Raw genomic sequence first — 24,014 nt, 5'->3', positions numbered from 1 at the left:
CCAGTAAGGACAATGAGTGCAATGGCCATGTTAGCATACCATCCCCAGCAAGGCTCAACATTCACACTGCTTTCCCAGCATGCCCGAGGGCATTGCATTAGTGACTCACAGGGAGCTCCTTAGTTAATGATGAAAAATTCAAAACCTCTCCAAAGATAACCAGGATAATAGCATCCCAAGATGTTACCATGTGGTAGAAGTTCTATAGGGGAGGGGGAGGATCTGGTTGGAGATCCAGCACTGTGTTATCTCATTTTCTCTTCCCCACAGATTCCTAGAGGAATGCTGACTGGGATGTGTGTTCCTTATTTGTATTGTCCAGGAAAGAACACAGAAGCTCCTGTTGATGCCAAATAAGGCACCGTAGCCACTTGCTGTAAGCAACCATATGACGCCAGTTCTACCTGGGGCATGCTTGGGCAAAGTCCAAATCATCTTGAGACCTTATGTCCAATTTGTCCTTGGATCTGACTTACCAAGTATTTTCCCGAGATGGCACCACTGATGCTGGGCACCTGCTACTAGAACCAGGCCGGGGAGCCTTGCATGTATCTGAGAAGCAGAAGCTATCTGATTCTCAGCCCTCTTACTCGTACCCTGGGTCCTGGAACCATTAAGCTCATATTTGTTGTAAGAGCATTTATTTGGAAAATTAATGAACAAAAGGTTCATTTGCTTTAAGAAGAGCTAAGAACAAGCTCAACAATTTATGGGAAGTTTTATTTGACTACCGGGTCAGTGGTTTAATTTGGCATATGCTCTCGTAAACGTAACCAGCAGTGTTTTATGGGAGTCTCATCTTGTAAACCAAATGTGCTGGCAGAGGAAAGTCAGTTTGTGGCCCCCAAGACATTAAGGAAATTGGCAGTCACCGAAAACACCTGTAATGCACTCCTCCTTAGTCTCCCAGCTAACCACCAGAAGAGGCATATCCTTGTGCAAACTCTGTCTTCTCAAGTGGTTAGCTCTTCTGCCAGCCAATCACTTCCTAGACTAATTTCAATATTAAGGAGACAGTGGAGCCAACAATGACTCTGATTCCAGTGACAATTTGTTAGATATGATGTACCTTTCACATGGCCAAGACCCACATGGAAAACTGCTTGTGGGAATGCCATGCCTCAGATATTTACCTCAGCCTGTTAGAGTGCAGAAATACAACACTGAAAACAATGTCCATCTGAACTTGAGGGCTAGAATGATGCAAGTTTGTATTGGTTAAGTGAATTGAGGATCTCTAGACACTCGTGTCCCTTAATATGATTACAAAGGTCTCAGTAGGTACTGCTGCCAGTTTTTACAGGGACCCGGCAGAAACAGAGATGATGCTGGTTTACTGAGCTTAGCCTCCTTTGGTATGACACAAATCCTTATCCTTATTTTACAGACCAGAAGCTGAACCATAGAGGAGTTAAAAGATGTGGCAGGGATACACATAAACTTTTAATCAGTCTCCAAGGTCAAAATTTTCTCAATACACACAGCTACTGATCTTAATACATTTATTGTATTATTACACATCTTCTCAACTTGAAGACACAATAATTTATCTACTCTGCTAGACTGCTAGACTAGGACCAGAGACCGTCTCTCTCTCCTCACTTGAGATAAAGATCTAAAGACCACAATAGGAAGGAACTTCTTTTTCCTTCTCCCCTTAAGAAAAATTGGATACCCATTATTCATTCATTCAATTATTCACTAAGACCCCTCCATGACAAATACTGCTACATGGTGAAATGAAAATAGTGAGCGGAAGAGAGTGCCTGCCATCACAGAGATCACAATATTAGGAAATCAGGCCACTAGCAAAATTGTGATTTCTATTGTGGGAACAAATGTGATGTAATTGGACACAGAGCAAGGAAAAAACTCGTACGGGCACCCTTTTTCCGGGTGTTAGAGCATCGTGTTGCAGAGCACAGTATGGTTACCTTGACCTGGCAAGTCTTCTGGGCAGAAGAAGAAAAAGAATGTATGCAAGCTTAGCAAAGAGGGCTTGCAAGCACGCAAAGAACTCAGAACTCTGGGTACTTCTTCATCACTGGAAGAGAACAGAAGCAAAATATCCTACTGACCAATGTTAGGACTTCATCCCAGAGGCAGCTCTGAGTCATGCAGGCAGAGTCTCAGGAAGCTAGAACACTACATAGGACCACATCAGGAGCTGGACCACTGCCCTTGTGTTGCTTGCACCTGCAGATCTCTCATTCCTCACCAAGGGAAGGCTAGGGTGTTTTCCCACTCTGGTGATGAGGTTCTCTAACTGTCCATGGTCATTCACAAAAAAATAGAGGGATCCAAGAGGGTTGGAAATGCACTCACTTGGTTGACCCTATATTTAGCCTAGACAATACAATGATAACAGCTTAAAGCAGGAGCTTGCAATCTACTTAGTGTGTGTGGACTAAGTGTGACTCAGCAGCTGCTTTTATAAATAACAGACTAAGGCTATGAGTGTTTGATATGGGTATCTACCACTGCTTTCACATAAGAGTAGAGGTGAGCTGTGGTAACAGGGACAGTCTGTGCCACAGAGCTGAAAATATTTGTCACCCAACCATTTACAGAAGCTGTCCAGTTAGTCAGTTCAAATACTGCCTCTACCATTAGTCTTGAATCTCTCTCAATCTATCTTCTCATCTATAAATCAAAGATGAAAATAACACTTTACCTAGAAGATTGGCTTTGAGAATTAATACTTTCAACGATAGCCCACCAAGCACAAATTAAACACTGACTGAGTTGTTCCCATTCATTCATTCACCAATATTACAGGAGTGGTCAGAGGGCTGGAGAAAGGACTATGATGGATCCTTTTCCAGTACTCATGACTGCTGTACTGTTTCAGATGCCGATTATATATGCATGTAAGAAGTATGAGTTGTAGAGGGATAAAACTAGGACTTGGTATACACTCTTGGGAGTCAGACACATATGTATTTAAAGCAAAACCTAGGTGAATTAATTAGAGAGATACTCAAATGAGATCTCTGGGGAAAGCCTGTGGGGACAAGAGAGGCAGGGCAGGAATCAATCTTAGAATGTCCTAAGTCTGAAGTTTGGAAGTTTGGAGTCATCCAGAAAAGTGGTTGAGAATAAAAGGCCAACAAAATGAGAGAAAATTGGGAGAGCACAGTTGTAGAGAAGGAGAGGTTTGCTTTATTTTTTTCAAAGAAACTGTTTTAAGAATAAAAGTTGCTTTCAGCCATTTTAGATTCCTCTATTGAGAATTGTCTATTTAGTTCTGTACCCCACTTTTTAATTGGGTTGTTTGGTGTTTTGGAGACTAGCTTCTTGAGTTCTTTGTATATTTTGGAGATCAGCCCTCTGTCAGATGTGGGGTTGGTGAAGATCTTTAACCAGTCTGTGGGCTGCTGTTTTGTCTTGCTGACAGTGTCCTTTGCCTTATAGAAGCTTCACAGTTGGGAATACTACTCAGCAGATAAAAAAAACAATGGAATCTTGAAATTTGCAGGAAAATGGATGAAACTAGAAGAAACAATTCTATAGTGGGAAATTACCAATACAGAGTCAGGTAGAAATATAAGGGTATTTAATAGGGAAAAGCCTTACTTACAGAGCAACCTAGCCAGCCGGCGTGGTAGCGGTCTGTACAGCAAGCAGCAAAGTGAAACCCAAAGCGCAAACGCAGTCACACTACATCACTCTGAACATGCCCTCACAAGCATGGTCAGGCACACCTGTAGCCAGCCCCTAAGTAGGCGTGGCTACAGCTTCCCCTACACAATTCTGAGTGAGGTAACCCACTCACAAAAAGACAAACATAGTATGTACTCACTCATATGTGGTCTTTAGACATAGAATAAAGGATTACCAGCTTACAATCCACACTGCCAGAGACGCTAATAAACAAGGAAGATCCTAAGAGAGACATACATGGTCCCCTGGAGAGGGGGAAAGGGACAAGATCTCCTGAGCAAATTGGGAGCATGGCGGGAGGGGAGAGGGAGCTAGGAGAATGAGAATGGGAGAAAAGGGAGGGATGCAGAGGACGTGAGGGAGCAGAAAGATTGAGTCAGGGGATGAATAGACGATAACAAGATAAGAGTACCATAATAGAGGGAGACATTTTAGGTTTACAGAGAAATCAGGCACTAGGGAAATGTCTGGAGATCTACAAAGATCACACCAACTAACAATCTAAGCAACAGAGGAGAGGCTACCTTAAATGCCCTCCCCTGATGAGATGGATGACTAACTTATGTTGGGCCACCCGATAGCCCTCATCCAGCAGCTGGTGGAAGTAGAAGCAGACACCCACAACTAATCACTGAACTGAACTGGAATCCAGTTGCAGAGAAGGATGAGTGATGAGCAAAGGGGTCCAGACCAGGCTGGTGAAACCCACAGAAACAGCTGACCTGAACAACGGAGAGCTCTTGGTGCCCAGACTGATAGCTGGGATACCACCATGGGACTGATCCAGACCCCAGGAATATGGGTTTTGGTGAGGAAAACTTGGAAATCTATGGGACCTCCTGTAGTAGTTCAGTACTTATCCCTATAGGTGTGGACTTTGGGAGCCCATTCCACATAGAGGGATACTCCCTGAGCCAAGACACCCTGGGGTGGGCCTAGGCCCTATGCAAAAGGATAGGATAGACTCCGATGACACCCTATGGAAGGCCCCACCCTCCAGGGGGAGTAGAAAGGATATGTGATAGGTAGGGTTTTAGTTGCGGAGGTTAGTAAGGTAGGAGGGGAGGGAGAGGGAACTGGGATTGACATGTAAAACAATCTTGTCTCTAATTCAAATAAAAAAAATCTGCAAAAAAACAAAAGAATACAGGTGGACTGTGCTCATACACAACTAACGGTTCATACAAACTGATGGAGCATGCAGACTAGAAAATGGGCATTTGATGTGATAACGCACCAGTCACTGGTGACTTGGCAAGAGTGGTTTTGCCAGCTGGTGTGCTCTCCGAAGCCGGATATCGTATGCACGGGCAACTATTCAGAGAGTGTTTCTGTAAAGGTAGCACAGAGGAACCGGGCAGAGTGAAGAAGATGTGGGTCAGAGAAGGGAAATGTAACACCGGAAGTGGTGCCAACTGAGGATGCTGGTGTAGCTGATGTCTCAGAGAAGATAAAAGCAAAAATCATCGCCACGGCCAGTGAGAGGGGATAGAATCCAGTGAGAAGTGAAAAAGCTAGCCTCAGAAATAGCAAATTAGTTTATCCATCTTATAAAAAGAGAAGGAAGAATGCGAAAGTACAAGGAGAAATGCCAACAGATTCTACAGAAAAAGAAACAGGGTTTTTCTGATTATTTTTTTTATGGTGAAACACAAAGAGGAGTAAAGAGGAGTACCATATAAATATGAGTAGAGCAGAGGGGAATGTGAAGCTTGAAATCTGATTAAAGGGTTTTTAAGTTTGAAAAAGGAGACAGGGTTGATAAGTGAAACACAATAGCATCGCTTGGTTATGATGTGACCCCCATTTCATTCTGTGGATATGAATGTAAAGTTAGACAAGACAAAACTGATGTGTTATTTTCATCCATACCCAACTATTCCGAGGCAAGGGGGAGAATGGGACGAAAGCTACATCCATTGAGAGCTGGATGACCAAGAAAGTGAGAAAAAGGAACTTGGGGAATTTATTTGATAGTAAGAGGCTCAACAAGAAAAAGATGATGCTGGCCGGTGATGTGGGAGAAAGGCTGATGCACTGCAGGGCTCAGGGTTCCCAGGTCATCACAGGAGGAAGTGAACTGCAGAAATAAGAACTGATGAAGAAGACAGAAAAAGCGACATCCAGTAATACGTTTAGCAAATTAGTACCTGAAGTTGCTGATGTATGGGCAGAGGTATTGTTACTATTTTAATATTTAATATTAATAATAAAAGCCAAAGGTGGTCTCCCAGCCTAATTCTCATGTGCTTTAAAGGACCCCAGAGCTTGAAGAAGTGAGTGGAAATAAGGGTACAGGGGCAGCCTTAGGGAGGAGGATGATCACCTGCCCTAATTAACCTCAGACGGAAGGAAGAAACTTACATCCACTCAGTAGAGTCTAAACGTAAACAATACAAAAGACTATGTTACCTGGGCAACAGACACCAGCTGCTCTAAAAAACATAAACTCCCAAAGCCCAATAGCTTAATGTAATAGAAGTTTTGTTTCTTGCTCAGTAAATTCAACGGAAGTTTATGTCTTTGAAGAGGAAGGGCTCTTTTTACATAAGCTGTACAAGACTCAGGTGGATACAAACTCTGCCATCTCTAACACATGACTTCAAGACAGGAAGGAGAAAGGAGAAGAGCCTGGCATTATGAGCCGGGCCTGGATATGCCAACATTCTTTCTTTCTACTGAGTAGTTTGACTGGAAATGGAATCTGTACTCTGTGCCCAGAAATAAAGGGAAGTTAATCTGTTGCCTTGCATATCGAGCCTACAGAACAGTGTAACTTTGTATTTTAATGGAACTTTCAGGAAATAAAAATGATATATTTTAAGGCATTGTGGATTTGGAGGAACTGGATTTAAAAATCTGTCCAATGATCTTGAACAAGTCATGAAAATTTACCAAGTCTTATTTATAATACTACAGTAAGTTGGTTTCTGGGTATTAAAAATATCTTATAAACTCTGAAACAGGGTTTATTAATACAACAGAGTATTATTAATACAACTGATATCTGACCCAGTCTGACTCCTTTAACTTAAAAATACATGCCTAGGCAAACAAGTACAATCCTATAAACAGTTGCTTCAAATATCAACATCCCTGTCCATTTGCATAAATATGTGTACCCCCTTCTTCTGCTCAGTTTCTGGCTCCTAAGATGACCTATTTCCCCATTCTGATATTATACTTGGTTCTCATTTTCTTCCTGTCTCAGAATATGGGAGCCAAGCTTTGGCTTCCCAGGCTACCTCTGCTCTGACAAAACAATATTCTCTCAAACAGAAGTGACATATCTTGAGGTCAAGGTTCCATTGTTCCCCCACATCCAGATGCTACACAGCCTCCAGGTGGCCCCACAGTGAGGTCTGGTCCCACCCAGGTGTAAGGAGAAATAATCCGACCCATTCAGGAAAATTAAGCATAAAACTCAAGCAGAAGATGCTGTACTTAGAGAACCAGAGCTGCCAGTCTTCTCTTAAATACTGTAGATGAATATTTACTGATCTCTGATGGCACAGAACTGCTGATTAATGAGCAAGTCAACTGTAAAAACACATTTGGAAGTTTGCTACATGCATGCCTATGATTATTATTAAATAAACCCACGTTGAGATTGTTCATGGCAATGCACTGATTCTCAAACAAATAAGCACACCCTCTTTCAAAGTCCATTCAAAGCATCCTACTCCCCAGAGTTAAAACACAAACAAAGCAATCCAGGGTCTGTGCTTCTGATTCTAGGCAGGGGCTTCTTTGTAATCTGGATAGCACCTTTAAATGCATCTTATGCAACTTATGCCCCAGCATCTGCTCTGAATTGGAAACTGCCAGGGAGAGTCCGAGAAAAGCATACACAATGAACAACAGTCAATGTATGCATAACCTAAAAGGAATTTGTCCCCGGAAAACATTCACAACACCTGAACTTAGGATCGCCAGGCTATCTCAGCGCACATTAGAGAAACACATCCCCTATTCATGATTTGTTATTATTTATCCCTATCCATCATTAAGGACTGAACTCAAAATCTATATTCTTAAAAGGATGTATGTTGTAAGATTTTATTTATAGGAATACCCAAAGCAGCCAAATCAATAAGCACAGAAAATAGGATGGTGGTTGCCAAGAAGTAAAGGAGAGGCTGACTATAAAGACGCTTAATGAGTGAGAAGTTTCAGTTTGTGAGATTAAAAAGTTCTGGCGCTCTTACACTCTGCCACGAATATACCTGGTAATGCTGAACAGTACAGGTGCAGATGGGGAAGATGGTAAGCTGTTATTTTTCAACCTTGGTTAAAAATAAATTGTTTTGTATCCAGAATCCCAACAATAATATATGTAAACAAATATACATGTGAATATGAAGAAAAGAAAACAAGGAAAGGCAATGTAAGGGGATGAGGAAGGACTGGATGCAGGGAGTGGGCAGGGCATATGAATGAGGAAATAAAGCCAATCGTTTTTCTAATTCTAAGTCTATCATGGATTTTTTGGTTTGGGTGGTAGATAGCTGCGTAAAATATATTTGATATTGGAAGTGTCAAGTTTTATATGAAGCTTCATGGCTTCCAATTTGAATGCCAATTCTAACTATATATGCATTCAAGTTATATAGATATGGAGTCTGGTTGATTTGGGTGTGTGATTTTTTTTAATTTTGCAAGGCTTTTATAAAATTTAAAAAGTAAAAATTAAAAAAATAAACCTTTTGTCCAAGCATGGTGATGCATACCTGTAACCCCAGGATTGCCCAAAGGCAAAGGCTATTATAGTCTACATAGTAAGTTCCAGATCAGTCAAACCCACATAAGACCCCCATGTCAAAAACAAAACATGATTCCAATAAAAAAGATTGTTTTACAACTACATTCTTGACTTCTGGGGAAGAAAGAACCAGTTTTCCTTAAGATTATGGCCCCTGTGAGTCCACTGTGCTCCAGTGGATGGCCCCACGGGCATGAGTATATAGGCAGCTCAAATTCAACCTGTGGGTCATGAAAGAAGAATAAGAAAAAAGAAAAAAGAAAAAAGGATGAAAAGTTGGGAGAAAGTGGGTGTGTTCTGTGTAGGAGTGGGAGGTGAATAATTTCCTATATGCGCAAAATTCCCAAAGATTAGTGAAAATATACTTTTGAAAGAGATAAAAAAGCTACATTTTGTTTCATTTATTTATTTATTTGTGTGTGTGTGTGTGTGTGTGTGTGTGTGTGTGTGTGTGTGTGTGTGTGTGTGTGTGTGTAAAGGACCATCTATCTATATAGGACCATGTCAGCCTGTGATCTGAGGGCTGAACCCAAAATGTTAGCAGCTTTTTAATAGAAAAACGGGAAAGGTATAATTATCCTCATTCTTTACTGTCAATGAAAGAGTAAATGAATCATCCAAGATCATGTGGCTGGAACGTTGCAGTACCCGGATGTGAGCTGCATCCACGGGACTTGGCACGACATCCTCTTCTTGCTCACTAGGTTCCTTTTGGCTGTGTCTACCTGACATCCAGACATCATCACATTTCCAAGTAGCAGCTAATGCATGAATGAGGATCTTTCCAGCGACTTGTGCACACAGACAGGGGCTCTGTCATTTCCACCGTCCAGGTTCCAGTTCACTGTCACAGCATCTGCCCATGGCAGACATCATCCTAATTATAGCATCCTTCCTGCCTTTAGTCTGTTCATTTCGGCAGCCAAGCAGCCAGCACCAGCCAATCAGGTTGGCAACCTAAAGAAAGCCCATTGGCCGTCATGGGCACAGGAAACGGGCATCCTGGTGTCCATATCAGAACAGAAAAGACTGTATTACATCATGCTTGAGTACCACTGGCTCAGCACAGGGATTTTACTTGGATATGGACCTGTCTCAATTCCACTCCATACGGGATACAGAGATGGAAAGGGGTTCTCAAGACTTTGAGGTTATCATTTTCTACAACTAGATTTAAGCATTTTGTTTTTGCCATTTCTTGGCTTATAATGTATGGCTTCTTTTTTCATTTTTGCTTTCTGACTTCTTAGTTGGACCAACGGACAAGCTGGTAATACAAAGGGGGGAAATGATCACATGGTGAAGATATGTGGGAAACTATTTTCCCTTCCCAGGGATGCTCTTTAATGAGCCTTAAAATAGTCAGAATGGTCTCCCAAACAACTTTACAAAAGCTTGGTTTCCAAAGAAGCACTTTGTTTAAATAATAAATGAACAAGAACAACATCCAGTGATCTGATTTTACATTTTGAGTGTGTTTCTCACTCTGATCATCTTGAATCAACATGAAAAATCGTGTGTTTTTACTCATCACATCTTTATTCTAATCCTTATTGCCCTTTCTTATGCCAGTACCCCTTGGTATAAACTTCAAATATTTTTGGGAAAACGTCACAGACACTGGGACAGTTACCTACAACTGCCACTTTTCTGAGATCTCTGCCTAAGGCTCACATTTTTTCAAAGTCTTAACCACTCCTAGAGTCTCCCACTTTAATACGAGCCCAGGCCTTATTCATTTTCCATACAATATACTACAACAACACCTATCTTCTGTGGTTGACTTTCTTATTAATGTGGGCATACAGAATGGTGGATTTCACTGTAGCATTTCTTTTATACTCTCTGTCTGTCCCTTTTCCTCATTGCGATTCCTCTTTCTCCCACCACCCCTCCACCCAACAGACCTACTTGTACTTCCATGCCACATGTATTATATTACCCTCTCCTCCCCATTGCCTCGAGATCTCTTCTTATCCTTCAATGGTCCCCTTCGTAGTTTCATGACCTACACAAAGACACACACATAAAAATTAAAATATAGATATTTTTGGTTCCCAGTTTGTAGGCACCTGTAATGATAAATCTTTCTACCAAGCCACCTGAGCCCCAATGCCATGTGGGTGCCCAAAATAACACACAGAGTCTTATATTAGGTATAAAGCTGCTGACAATGACTAACATTTCTTATTTGCCAGCTCTGTCTTAAGTATCACCCATAACTATTAATCTATATATTTTATAAGCCATCTTATTGAGGATGCTGGCAAAATGCTTCCTGTCTTCCTGAGATCACATGGCAGCTGTACAGAGAAAAGAGGAGGAGGAAGAGGAAGAGAGCAACTTCCTGCTTGTCCCTGCTTATATTCTGAGTCTTCCTGCTATGTCACTTCCTGCCTGGATCACAAGACTTCTTTTTACTACATTTTCCCAGAATCCGCCTTGATTCCTAGTTTTGCCTCTCTTACTGCCTCATTGGCAGAGGAGTGCTTTATTCAACAACCAATTCAACATACAGAGGAGGACCTCCCCCATCAGGTGTCTTTGAAACAGGGGTGCATTTCTTGGAGTAAACAGATTACATCTTGCTTTTTAATCTTGCCAACTAGCCTACACCATTTGAATGGGGAGTGGAGGCCACCTGCATTTCAAGTCAGCAGCAGTGAGAGGGCTCACCAATTCCTCTGGTTCTGGTGGCTGTGGTTGGCTGGAATACTGTTAAATCATTTCCCCCTCCCTGTTAGCATCTGAGGTTTGTTATTGCACACGATGAATTCCTTCTCAGAAATCTTTGTTCACTGATTCCTCTCATGAGATTTACCTTTTCCTGTGCTCTTGTGCAAGAGACTGGCTGTCTTCTTCCTCCATGCATAATATTTCTGGATGCATTTTCTGAAGCGGTGTGTGGTTGTCATGAATTCCGTTAATGTGTGATAGTCTTGTGTTCTTTTCCATCCCTTTTAAAATATAATTTTGAAGGATATTTTGATCAGTATAGCAATCTTTTTTTCCTTAGTTCAAATTAGGAACAAGCTTGCTTCACATGTCAATCCCTTCTCCCTCTACCCCCTCACCCAAACCATCCCCCAACCCCCGAACTGCCCCCCTCCCCATGCACCCTCCACTCTGCAAGCAGGGTAAGACCCTCCATGAGGGCTCCCCAAACTCCACCACATCATCCTGGGATGGGCCCAGGCCCTCCCCCATGTGTCCAGGCCGAGAAGGCATCCCTTCACATGGGATAGGCTCTGAAAGACCCTTCTTACACCAGGGAAAAATACTAATCCACTACCAGAGACACCCTAGAGTGTGGAGGCCTCCTCATTGACATCCATGTTCAAGGGTCTAGATCAGTCCTGTGCTGGCCTCTCTTCTTCCCTCTCTGCAACTAGGTTCCAGAATTCAATTCAGTGTATATCTGTGGGTGTCTGCTCTGCTTCCATTAGCCACTGGATGAGGGCTCGAGGATGCCATAAAATGTAGTCATCAGTCTCATTATAGGGGAAGGGCACTTAGGGTATCCTTTCCACCATTGCCTAGATTGTCAGTTCATGTCATCCTTGTAGATCTCTGGAAATCTCCCTAGTGCCAGATCTCTCCTCAGACCTATAAAGGCTCCCTCTAATATGGTATCTCTCATCCTGCTCTCCTCTATTCTTCCCCCAACTCAATATTTCTGCTCCTCCATTTCCTCCTCTCCCCTCCTCTTCTCCTCCTCTCATTCTGCCAGCTCCCACTCACCTGACCTCATGCTCCCAATTAGATCAGGAGATCCTGCCCCTTCTCATTCTCCAGAGTCCATGCATTTTTCCCTTAGAGTCCTTCTTGTTTCCTAGTTTCTTTGATGAAGAGGATTGTAGGCTGGTAATCCTTTGCTCTATGTCTAAACTTTGTGTATAAATGAGTACATACCATGTTTGACTTTTTGTGACTGGGTTACCTCACTCAGGATGGTTTCTTCTAGTTCCATCCATTTGCCTGCGAATTTCAAGATTCCATTGCTTTTTTCTGCTGAGTGGTACTCCATTGTGTAAATATACCACATTTTCCCTATCCATTCTTCAGTTGAAGGGCATAGGTTGCTTCCAGGTTCTGGCTATTACAAACAATGCTGCTATGAACATGATTGAGCATATGTCCTTGTTATATGAATGTGCTTTATTTAGGTATATGCCCAAGAGAGGAATCGCTGGATCTTGAGGTAGACTGATTCTCATTTTTCTGAGCAACCGCAATACTGATTTCCAAAGTGGTCTTACAAGTTTGCACTCCCACCAGCAATGGAGGAGTGTTCCTTTTTCTCCACATCCTCTCCAGCATAGATCGTCATGGGTGTTTTTGATTTTAGCCATTCTGGCTGATATAAGATGGTATCTCAGAGTTGTTTTGAGTTGCATTTCTCTGATGGCCATTGATTTTGAGCACTTTCCTAAGTGTCCTTCAGCCATTTCAGATTCCTTTGTTGAGAATTCTCTATTTAGTTCTGCACCCCACTATTTAATTTCATTGTTTGGTGTTTTGGTGGCTGACTTCTTGAGTTCATTGTATATTTTGGAAATGAGTCCTCTGTCAGATGTGGGGTTGGTGAAGATTTTTTCCCATTCTGTAGGCTGTCATTTTGTCTTACTAACTATGTCCTTTGCCTTACAGAAGCTTCTCAGTTTCAGGAAGTCCCATTTATCAATTGCAGATCTCAATGTCTGTGCTACTCATGTAATGTTCAGGAAGCGGTCTCCTGTGCCAATTCGTTCAATGGTATCTCACACATTCTCTTCTGGAAGATTCAGTGTGGCTGGATTAATGTTGAGATCTTTGATCCATTTGCACTTAAGTTTTGTGTATGGTGACAGATATTGATCTATCTGCAATCTTTTGCATGTCCGAATCCAGTTGTGCCAGCACCATTTGTTGAAGATGCTATGTTTCTTCCACTGTATAGATATATCATCTTTGTCAAAAATAAGGTGTTCATAGGTGTGTGGGTTAATATCAGGGTTTTCAATTAAATTCCATTGGTCTGTTTATTTTTGTGCCAAGCTGTTTTCAGAACTATGGCTCTATAAAGAACTTGAAGTCAGGGATTGTGATGCCTCCAGAAGATCCTTTATTGTACAGAGTTGTTTTGGCTATCCTGTTTTTTTTTTTCAATATAAAGTTGAGTATTGTTCTTTCTAGGTCTGTGAAGAACTGTGTTGGGATTTTGATGGGGATTGTGTTGAATCTGTAGATTACTTTTGGCAATATTGCCATTTTCACTATGTTGATTCTACCTATCCAAGAGCATGGGAGATCTTTCCATTTTCTGGTATCTTCTTTAATTTCTTTGTTTAAAGAATCAAAGTTCTTACTGTACAGGTCTTTCTTTTTTTGGTTAGTGTTACTCCAAGATATTTTATGTTGCTTGTGGATATTGTGAAAGGTGATGTTTCTCTGATTTCTTTCTCATTGCATTTATCATCTGTATATAGTAGGGCCACTGATTTTTTTTTAGTTAATTAGCATGCTCTCTCTCTCTGCCTTTTGGTTAGTTTGGATAGAAGTTTGTCTATCTTATTGATCTTCTCAAAGAACCAACTCTTTGTTTCATTGATTCTTTGTAATGTTTTCCTAGTTTCTACTTTATTCATTTCACCCCTCAGTCTGATTATTTCCTGGTGTCTACTCCTCCATGGTGAGTTTGCTTCTTTTTGCTCTAAAGCTCTCAGTTGTTCTGTCAATTCTCTACTGTGACTATTCTCTGTTACGATAAATCTTCCTGACAAAGGCCGCTGAGCCCCACCGCCACGTGTGCACTTTATGCCAGCCGCCTGCCCGAGTTAGGCCCAAATAAATACACAGAAACTTGTATTAGGTACAATGTTGCTTGGACAATGACTAGGATTCTCATCTGCTAGCTCAGTCTTAACTATCATAAATCTATATATGTTATAAGACTTATCTTATCGGATGCCTTATTGGAAAGGAGCAGGAGCCAAGGGGGAAAAAGGGCCCTTCCTGTTTCTCCTTATTTAAATATGAGTCTCCTTGCTATGTCACTTCCTGCCTGGATCAGCACTTCTCTACTACATTTCCCAGAATCCTCTTTGACTCCTAGTCCCGTCTACTTGTTGTCCCATTGGCCAAAGAGTATTTTATTTAACAATCAATAAGATAAACATACACAGAAGTATTTCCCCCATCAATTCTCCAGTTTCTTCATGTGGGCACTTAGTGCTATGAACTTTCCTCTTCGCACTGCTTTCAGAGTGTCCCAAAAGTTTGAGTATGTTGTGTCTACATTCTCATTAAATTCTAGGAAGTCTTTAATTTATTTTTTTATTTCTTCCTCGACCCAGAAATGGTGCGATTGGGTGTTATCCAATTTCCACGAGTTTGTAGGTTTCCTACAATTTGTATTGCTGTTGAATTCTAACTTTAAAGCATGGTGATCTGATAAGATACAGGGGATTGTTTCAATTCTTTTGTAACTGTGGAGGTTTGTTTTGTTGCCAACTATGTGGTCAATTTTAGAGAAGATGCCATGTGGCACTGAAAAGAAGGTATATTCTTTTGTGTTTGGATGAATGTCCTATAGATATCTGTTAAACCCAGTTGGGTCATAACTTCTGTTAGATCCTTTCTTTCTTTGTTAAGTTTCTGTCTGGTGGCCCTGTCTAGTTGTGAAAGTGGGGTGTTGAAGTCTCCTACTATAAGTGTGTGTGGTTTTATGTGTGGTTTGAGCGTTAGTAATGTTTCTTTTACAAATGTGGGTGCTTTTGTATTTGGGGCATAGATGTTCAGGATTGAGACTTCATCTTGATGGACTTTTCCTGTGATGAGTATGAAATGCCCTTCTTCATCTCTTTTGATTGATTTTATTTTGAAGTCTAATTTGTTAGATATTAGGATTGCTACACCAGCTTGTTTCTTGGGCCTATTTGATTGGAAATCTTTTCCCAACCCTTTATTCTGAGGTAATGCCTGACTTTGAAGTTGAGGTGTGTTTCTTGTATGCAGCAGAAGGATGAATTCTGTCTTCATATCCATTCTGTTAGCCTGTATCTTTTTATGGGCAGGTTAAGACCATTGACATTGAGGGGATATTAATGTCCATTGATTATTGGTTCTTGTTTGTTTTGGATTTATTGTTGGTGGTGTCATTGTGTGTGGATTTCGCCCTCCTGTTTCTTTTCATGTTTGGTAAAATTGAAGTATCTATTGCCTATGTTTTTGTGAGTGTAGTTATCTTCGTTGGGTTGGAGTTTTCCTTCCAGAACTTTCTGTAGTGCTGGATTTGTGGATATGTATTGTTTTAGTCTGGTTTTGTCGTGGAATATCTTGTTTTCTCCATCTATAGTAATTGAAAGTTTTTCTGGGTACAGTAGTCTGGGATGGCATCCATGTTCCCTTAGTGTTTGTAGGATATCTATCCAGGACCTCTGGCTTTCAGAGTTTCCATTGAGAAATCAAACCACACATAAAACCACACACACTTATAGTAGGAGACTTCAACACCCCACTTTCACAACTAGACAGGGCCACCAGACAGAATTTGGCCTTTTTCCTTTGCTGCTCTTAATATTTTCTCTTTATTTTGTAGGTTTGGTGTTTTGATTATTATGTGTCGAGGAGACTTCTTTTTGTGGTCCAGTCTTTTTGGTGTTCTGTAAGCTTTTTGTACTTTCATAGGCATATCCTTCTGTAGGTTGGGGAAGTTTTCTTCTATGATTTTGTTGAATATGTTTTCTGTACCTTTGAGCTGTATTTCTTCACCTTCTTCTATACCTATTATTCTTAGGTTCGGCCTTTTCATGGTGTCCCATATTTCCTGGATATTTTGGATTAGGGATTTGTTGGTCTTGAGATTTTCTTTGGTTCATGATTCTAGCGAGTCTTCAAAAACGGAGATTCTCTCTTCCATCTCTTGAATTCTATTGGTTATACTCACATCTTTAGTTCCTGATCATTTATCCAGCCTTTCTATTTTCAGCATCCCCTAGTTCTGTGTTTTCTTTATTGTGTCTATTTCAGTTTTCGTGCCTTGAACTGTTTTGAGGGCTTCCTTCACTTGTTTGTTTGTTTGTTTTTTCTTTGCTTTGTTTAGATTCTTTGAGAGATTTGTTTACTTCTTTAATTCATTGGTTTGTCTTTTCCTCCATTTCATGTAATTTTTGCTTGTTTTTCTTCTATTTCTTTAAGGGATTTTCTTGTTTCCTCTTTAAAAGTCTCTATCATGTTCCTAAGAAAATTTTTGGGGTCTATCTCTTCTTCATCCTCTGTGTTGGGCTTTTCAGATCTTGCTGGTGTAGAGTCTCTAGATTCTGGTGGTATCATATTGGTCTTTCTGTTGTTGAGTGTGTTCTTATTCTGTCTTCTTCCCATCTTTTCTTCCAGTGGGTGCAGATGGGGTCTCTCTATCTCCTCTTGTCACCCGGTGGTGTGTGTGGGCCAAGACTTCAATGTCTGCAGCTTTGGATTGTCTTGCCTCTCCTGGTAGTCTCCTCACTTGGTAGCGATCAGGCTGGCAAAGGGGGAAGGAAGAGTGAGGTGTTTCCAGTCTCAGGGAGCTCCTCCCTGGCTGGGTGGGTCCACTCTAAGCAGGTGCAGGCCCAGAGAGATATGGAGTGAATGATGCTTTGGGCAGGAGTAGGGCAAGAGCAGAGGGTACACTCACCTTGGTAGGGGTCAGGCCAGCGGAGCAGGAGCAGGTATAACAATCTTTGTTGGCAGTTCATTTACTTTCAGGAAATAAAATCTGTCATTTCCTACTTTGTTGGCTTTTAGGTAGCTAGTGAGGAATCAACTTTTAACTTGGTTCCTTTTCCTTCTTCACTCTTTTTGTCCTCTAATTTTGGCATTGTTTTCTCTTGCAACTTCTTAAGAAATCATTTTCTAGAGACCAGCCTTAGTCTCTTATGCACATTCTCCTCAGTGTTTCTAACATTTATTTTGGAGACTTTAAATCTTGTATTAAGGTGATCAATGATTTCTCATAGGTTTCAAATCAAATCCATTGTTTTCACTAAGGAATGGAGATGGAACATGACTTCTCCAACTTTGCTATCCATCTCACAGTTTATGATTTCAACACTACACTATTTATGGTGTATTGCCTTTCTTTCTTTATGGTATTTCCTGAATCCTTATCTCTCTTCATATTCATTTGTCTGCCTGATTCTTATGTAATTATAATGTTAAGGAAAATCAAGTGAAAGATTTTACTATCTTTGAGGTTTAAAGGACATCCATACTAGATGGTCTTGGTGATAATAGGTGATAGAGATGCAGAGAAACATTCTGGAAGAAGAAAGAATTCAAGGAGCTAGGCAAAATATTTTTGAGGCATAAGACAACTACCAAGACAGAGAAAATTTGAAGGGAAAATATCCGAGAGAGGAAAAAATGCAAAAAGCTCAATTTTCACCCTAAGGCTTTTTTCTGATATGAATACAAATTAGTACAGTCACCTTAGAAAACTGTTTGGCAGTGACTACTAAAGCCAAGCTACCCATGCCTTACAATCAAGCAATTCTGCCTTTATATAATACTCAGGAATGTACATCAAAAACCATATAGAAAAATGTTCACAATAGCAATATTCCTAATAGCCCGAGTGGGAACAACTAGTATTTTCATTAAATAATTGAATTATGAATAATTTGTATTATAGTTGTAAATTAGAATGCCAAACAACAATAAAAATGACTCCTACTCACAATAGCAATGGTGAACTTCTAAACATAGTTATATGAAAAATGTCACCCTTAAGCGTGTATATACTGTAACACCTCATTTGTACCAATTACACAAGCAGGCAAAACAAAATGCATGTCTGACGTCCAGATAATGGCTTTCTTTGTAGAGAAAAGGGAACACAATAATTGCATCCTGATAATATCTATCTGAATTATGTTTTCCTTAAAGGCATCAATTTATGATCATTTTTCTCTAGCTGTCTATGATTTGTACAAGCTTTGGCATGTATGTTCCACACCAATAAGAACTTCTTTTTAAAAGGAATGAGTACATTTTTACCTAAATAGAAAAATAATATTGTGTAGAATTGATAAAAAGGATCTAAGTATAAAGCTATATTTTAGAGAAACAACTCATTAAAACTGGTGATCTCAGCATCAATCAATACCTAAAAAAGCTGTTCTTACTAAATTACCTGGAAATTACAACCACAAATGGGTGTGAAACATACGAATTCCTACTGCAAACAAAAACTCAGTTGGCAGTTGTACTTGTGCACAGTCAGTAAGCTGCTTGTGTTTGCACATCAGGAAGCAGTAATCAATTTTGTTGGGGCTTTCCAACTGACATCACTTGGGAACTACCTGTCGATTTTGTTTGTTTTAGGACCCGGTCAAAGCTCTCAAACCAGGGCTTTTGGATTCCCTTATACTTTACAACAAGCAACTATGTTCCTTCTAAAATTTGTTACTGCCTGCCAGGATCTGCAAAACCTTATGTGTGTGTGAGTGTGAGTGTGTGCGTGTGCATGTGCGTGTGCGTGTGCGTGTGCGTGTGTGTGTGTGTGATTTTCCAATGCAGATATGACTACACAGATAGGTACTGCCTTTTAAAAGTATAGAAAATAGTCTGACAGTTTCCAGGTGTTTCTCCAGTTTTCAAAATCAGGGGGAAGTTTGTGTTTAAAGATATGTAAAAATGAAGGTTAGGCAGCCAAGGAGACATCTCAGTGGATAAAGAATCTACTGCTCAACCTTGAAGATCTGAACACATGGGCACCTGTCTATAAACCCAGCACTGGGGGGGATAGAGACAGCATAATCCCTAGAGCTCAGTAGCCATCTAATCTAGCCAAATCCTTGATCTCCAAGTTCAATGAGAGATCTACCTCAAATAAAATGGGAGCTGGAAAAAGATGGCTTAGTGGTCAAGAGCACTTGGTGCTTTTTCAGAGGACTTGATTGTACAGTTCCCGGCACCTATGTTGGGTAGCTCACAACCACCTATAACTTCATATCCAAGGTTATCCAATGCCTCTGGGATTTGAAGGCACCTGAACTCACAGGCACACACACACATACACACACACACACACACACACACACACACACACACACACACACACTTAAAACCGTATAAAGCAATGAAGACACCGGTGTCAACCTCCACCATGCATGTGTGCACACTCCACACAAGGACATACATACACCACCCCCATCACCACATACATGATGAGAATTAAATCATCAGCTCAGATCAGTGGTTTTAAGTGGTGAAAGGAGAGTAACAAAGGTTTTCATACAAATCATCTTCAGCTGTAACCCAGCGGCAGCAAAGGGGAAAGCGGCTGAGATGTTGCATTTGGTACACACTTTCTAGCTTCTTGCCTCTATCCACAGTATATGGTGCGCCAACCAGAATTCCTACACACAAACTCATACTCTCCAAGTCCCTTACTTTCCCCAACAATGTCAGTTTCTACTTCATCAAACTACTCAGACAAATAATTTTTATAAAATGGTATTTTCCCCCTCTGGCTTCCTTTGGTCAGTGCCCTTCCAAGAACCAAAATCTGACCCTAAATCACTGTGAAGTGTCACCAAACCATGGCATGAAGTCACTCACTTGTGCGTTAGCTTGCCTTTCTAGAGGCTTATCTTCTTGCCCCCCCCAACACAAAATTTCAAATGAGTTGTATTTCCTGCTGATGTACCTCACCTACCAATTAGGAATTAAGTACCTTTATATCAAATGCCTCCTTAAACAAAGACTTTAGCCTCCCTAAGAAAGAAGGAATTCCATTTATGGAGCATGGTGCCAACAACTATCCAATAATAACCTTCTTGTTGACAGGCATAGTCAACTTCCACAGTTATGTTATCCAAACAACTGCAATAAGTTGTGTCTGTGTGTGTGTGTGTGTGTGTGTGTGTCTGTGTGTCTGTGTGTCTGTGTGTCTGTGATGTATATTGTGTTATATGTAAGTTTATATGTGTGTCATTCTGAAATCCTGATCCACAGTATACTATTTATAACTGTGACTAAATATATGTGTTGGTTCATATCACACTGACTCATTATGTAGCAATATATAGCAGAACATTTTGCACCTTCCAAAGAATTCCCTATATCACAGTAAAATGCTGATTATATATTCCTTGCATGCCTCTTGGTCTTTAGACAAGATTGAAAGGAGAGTAGATACTGCTCCTGAACCTAAGCACACAGTTACTATATCATGGGGCCTCTATAATTGAGATACGTTTCTCCCTGTAGTGAAATGATATTAAAACACATAAGACAAAAAACTTCATAACATGTTCTCACTGGAAGCAACTGCATTGGCAACCCTAGACTTTCCTTGCTACTATCTGTGTTCAGTCATAGAAATAATGATACCACATTAGCAGAAATAGCATCAGCAGGGTAACACTCCTACCTCTCAGAGAGCCTCTATTCTCTGAAATCTCCCCTTCTCCATTCCTGTTTTTAACTCCCATTAGGGGTACTTCACAGATGAGAACAAAAAGAACTCTTCTCTGTCTCCATCTAATATCCTCCTAGGTTACCCTCCACTCCAACCTCCACCCTGCTTCTTCCGAGCTTTTAAGAAGATCCAGTGTTGAGCCCGCCAGTAACTGTGCAGTCTGCTGTCCATGGTTCTGATTTCTATATCAACGTCTCCCTAATCTAATGGAACAAAGCTCTATCTCATGCCATTAACAGCTCCAAACACCAGTCTGAGAGTTGGATGCTGGATTTTGACACGAAGGACTTTGAGTATTCCCATGGTAGTGGAGACGAGTCTCAACTGAAAGTACAAGTGTTATTGACAGGTACAAATATGCACCAAAGTTTCATATTCTCTCCACCCACCTTGCAAAACCCTCCATTATTTTATTGCACACTTGTTCAAGAGGCAGCAAGAAAATGTTGCTCTTAGTGTATTAGCAATTTTTTCATCATTTTTTATTTTTATCCTTCAGTCTCCTACAAATTAATACATAATCATCAAGCTGGAGAGCAAGTAGCAAACAGCATATTGTATTACAACTCAGTCCCCAATTCTAATTATCAAGTTTCTCTATTAATTTTCTTCTCTCATACAACAGGCTGTCAAATGTTTTTTGAGACTTTCTTCCAAACAGATTCTGAATGGACCTTCCCTGGTGGGTAAAATGCTAAGAGAAGGATGCAAACACTGTCTCAGGATCCACCTACACCACATTTCATTAGTAGCTAGTTTAATTCAAAGACATTTATGATTTCATATTCCATTTTTACAACTGAAGACTTCATAGCATCAATTTAATTAAGAGATCTTAATTCACCATGCTGGCTGACTTTCATTTACTGATTCTAATCTTGCAAGTGATGGTTACCGGGGAACTTTAAAATTGAACCCATCACAGTCCCATCCATTGCTAGCTGTGAGACACTAGTTGACTCACCACTGGGTCTGTGCCTCGGCATTCTTAGCTCTGAGATTATTAATGATGAATATAACCTATGGTGTCATCAAAGACTAGTTTACATTAATAAGCAACATAGGTGTGTGTGTGTGTGCTTTACACACACACACACACACACACACACACACACACACACACACATATATAATATATATATATATATATATATATATGGAGTTAAAGTAAATATTAACAATTTTATATGAATTTGCTAATGTTATAAACAGTTGCTCAATTGCTATGACCAGCTATCCACCCCTACAAAAGAATTGTCACTTAGTGACCATAATAAGAACTGCTATGGTCTAGTGAGATGGCTCAGCAGTTAAGAGCACTGACTGCTCTTCCAGAGGTCCCGAGTTCAATTCCCAGCAACCACATGGTGGCTCCCAACCACCTTGAATGAGATCTGGTACCCTCTGCTGGTATGCAGGCAGAAGACTGTATACATAATAAATAAATAAAATCTTTAAAAAAAAAAAACTTGCCTGCTGATTCAGAAAGCAAAGTCAGCCACAAGCCATAGAAGCCAGGCACACACCTTTAATCCAGCAGCCAGAAGCTAGGAGGTGGTGGTATGTATACCCCTTTAATACTAGGACTCAGGGTTAAGAGATAGAAGGATCTCTGTGAGTCCAAGACCACCCAGATCTACACAAGAGACTTATAGCCCATAACTTTAATCCCAACATTGGGAAATATATGAGACAGAAGCAAGGTCAGAAAGCATTCATTCTCCAGCCACACCGAGGAGAGGCAGCAGTTTGAGACTTGGTAAAGGGCTCATGTGTGGATCAGCCCTTTCAGCCTGAGCTATAGGTGAGAGCAAGTGGTTGGCTGTTTTGCTTCCCTGATCTTCAGGATGAATCCCAATATCAGTCTCTGGGTCGTTTATTGATTTGTTTTACAGCCTAAATATTTGGTTTATTTAGTTATGTGGGGTTTTTAACCTCTTTAACTTTGTTTATGTGTTTACTTATTTAATGCCTCTGTGAAATCTGAACTGACAGACAGTTATGCATATGAAAGATTGTACAAATGTTTGTTATGTTTATAATAAGATACTAAATTCTATCACATGCCACCACTGGAAGATACCTTGTTTGGTAGAAGTTTACAATCAAATGAGTTTTACAGGCATAAAGGCATCTTTCCTATGTACAGATTTACTAGCAGGTGGCATGGAAATATGATATTGATACATTATATATTCTAGGCAACATATAAATTTCTGAGTGTCAAACTAAATAATTTATTATTGTTGTACCAAAATAATTGTCAAAATTTTATTTATTTTGACTGAGACATATATCAACAAAATAGAAAATATACTGCTGATTCATATGTTTCCCTTATTTAGTAGCAAAAGTGAATTAACAAAATGAAAAATAGATTTCAGTGAACACTTAGATACCCAAAACACATACTGTGATATTCATAACTGATTCATTCCTAAGCACCAAAAATTAGAAGCAAGCCAAGTTGCCAGTCAGTGAATAAAGAAATCAACAAACTGTGGTATTTATTATCACACTGGGTATTTTCATGCCATGACATAATACTCAGAAATAAAAAAAAATAGTGGCATGCATATTATGAGGGTAACCAACAGCTCTCTGACTGGATTTGAGCCCTGTTCAATTGGGCAGACCCATGTGTGGTACTGGCAACCCAGTCAAGAGCCATTAGCCAAGGAGGGTAATGCCCTAGAGGGGAACTTAATCCTAATGTTTTGCTAAATGTGGGTAAACTACCTTATGAATGTTCATACTTACGCCCAAAGATTAGTAATGCGCCAAGATCCAGAGAAGCAACTTATAACTACGAATTCAATTAATATAGAGTCATAACCAGTCAGAGATTGGCAAAAAATTATTTTTGCCTATATATAGGCAAAAATAATTTTTTCAAAATGAGTGAAATCTGAATGGTCTGATTTCATTCTGGTAAGATTTACAGTATCTGTCATTTGAAAGCAGCGAGTCTACCATCATGATTCAATAAACATTCCCTGACAGCCTCCTGAGCCCTAAGAACACACAATAATAGCTATTTCAGCAAAGAAAATATTGTATGACCTTTGCAGATTTCCAGGTGGAAGGTGCTTCAGCTCCTATTCACAAATGAAGAAATAAGTACAATTATATTAAGAAACTGCCCAA

Source organism: Cricetulus griseus (genome assembly GCF_003668045.3).
Source record: "Cricetulus griseus strain 17A/GY chromosome 1 unlocalized genomic scaffold, alternate assembly CriGri-PICRH-1.0 chr1_0, whole genome shotgun sequence".
In the NCBI taxonomy this organism is placed as follows: Eukaryota; Metazoa; Chordata; class Mammalia; order Rodentia; family Cricetidae; genus Cricetulus; species Cricetulus griseus.
This window is presented reverse-complemented; position numbering follows the sequence as displayed.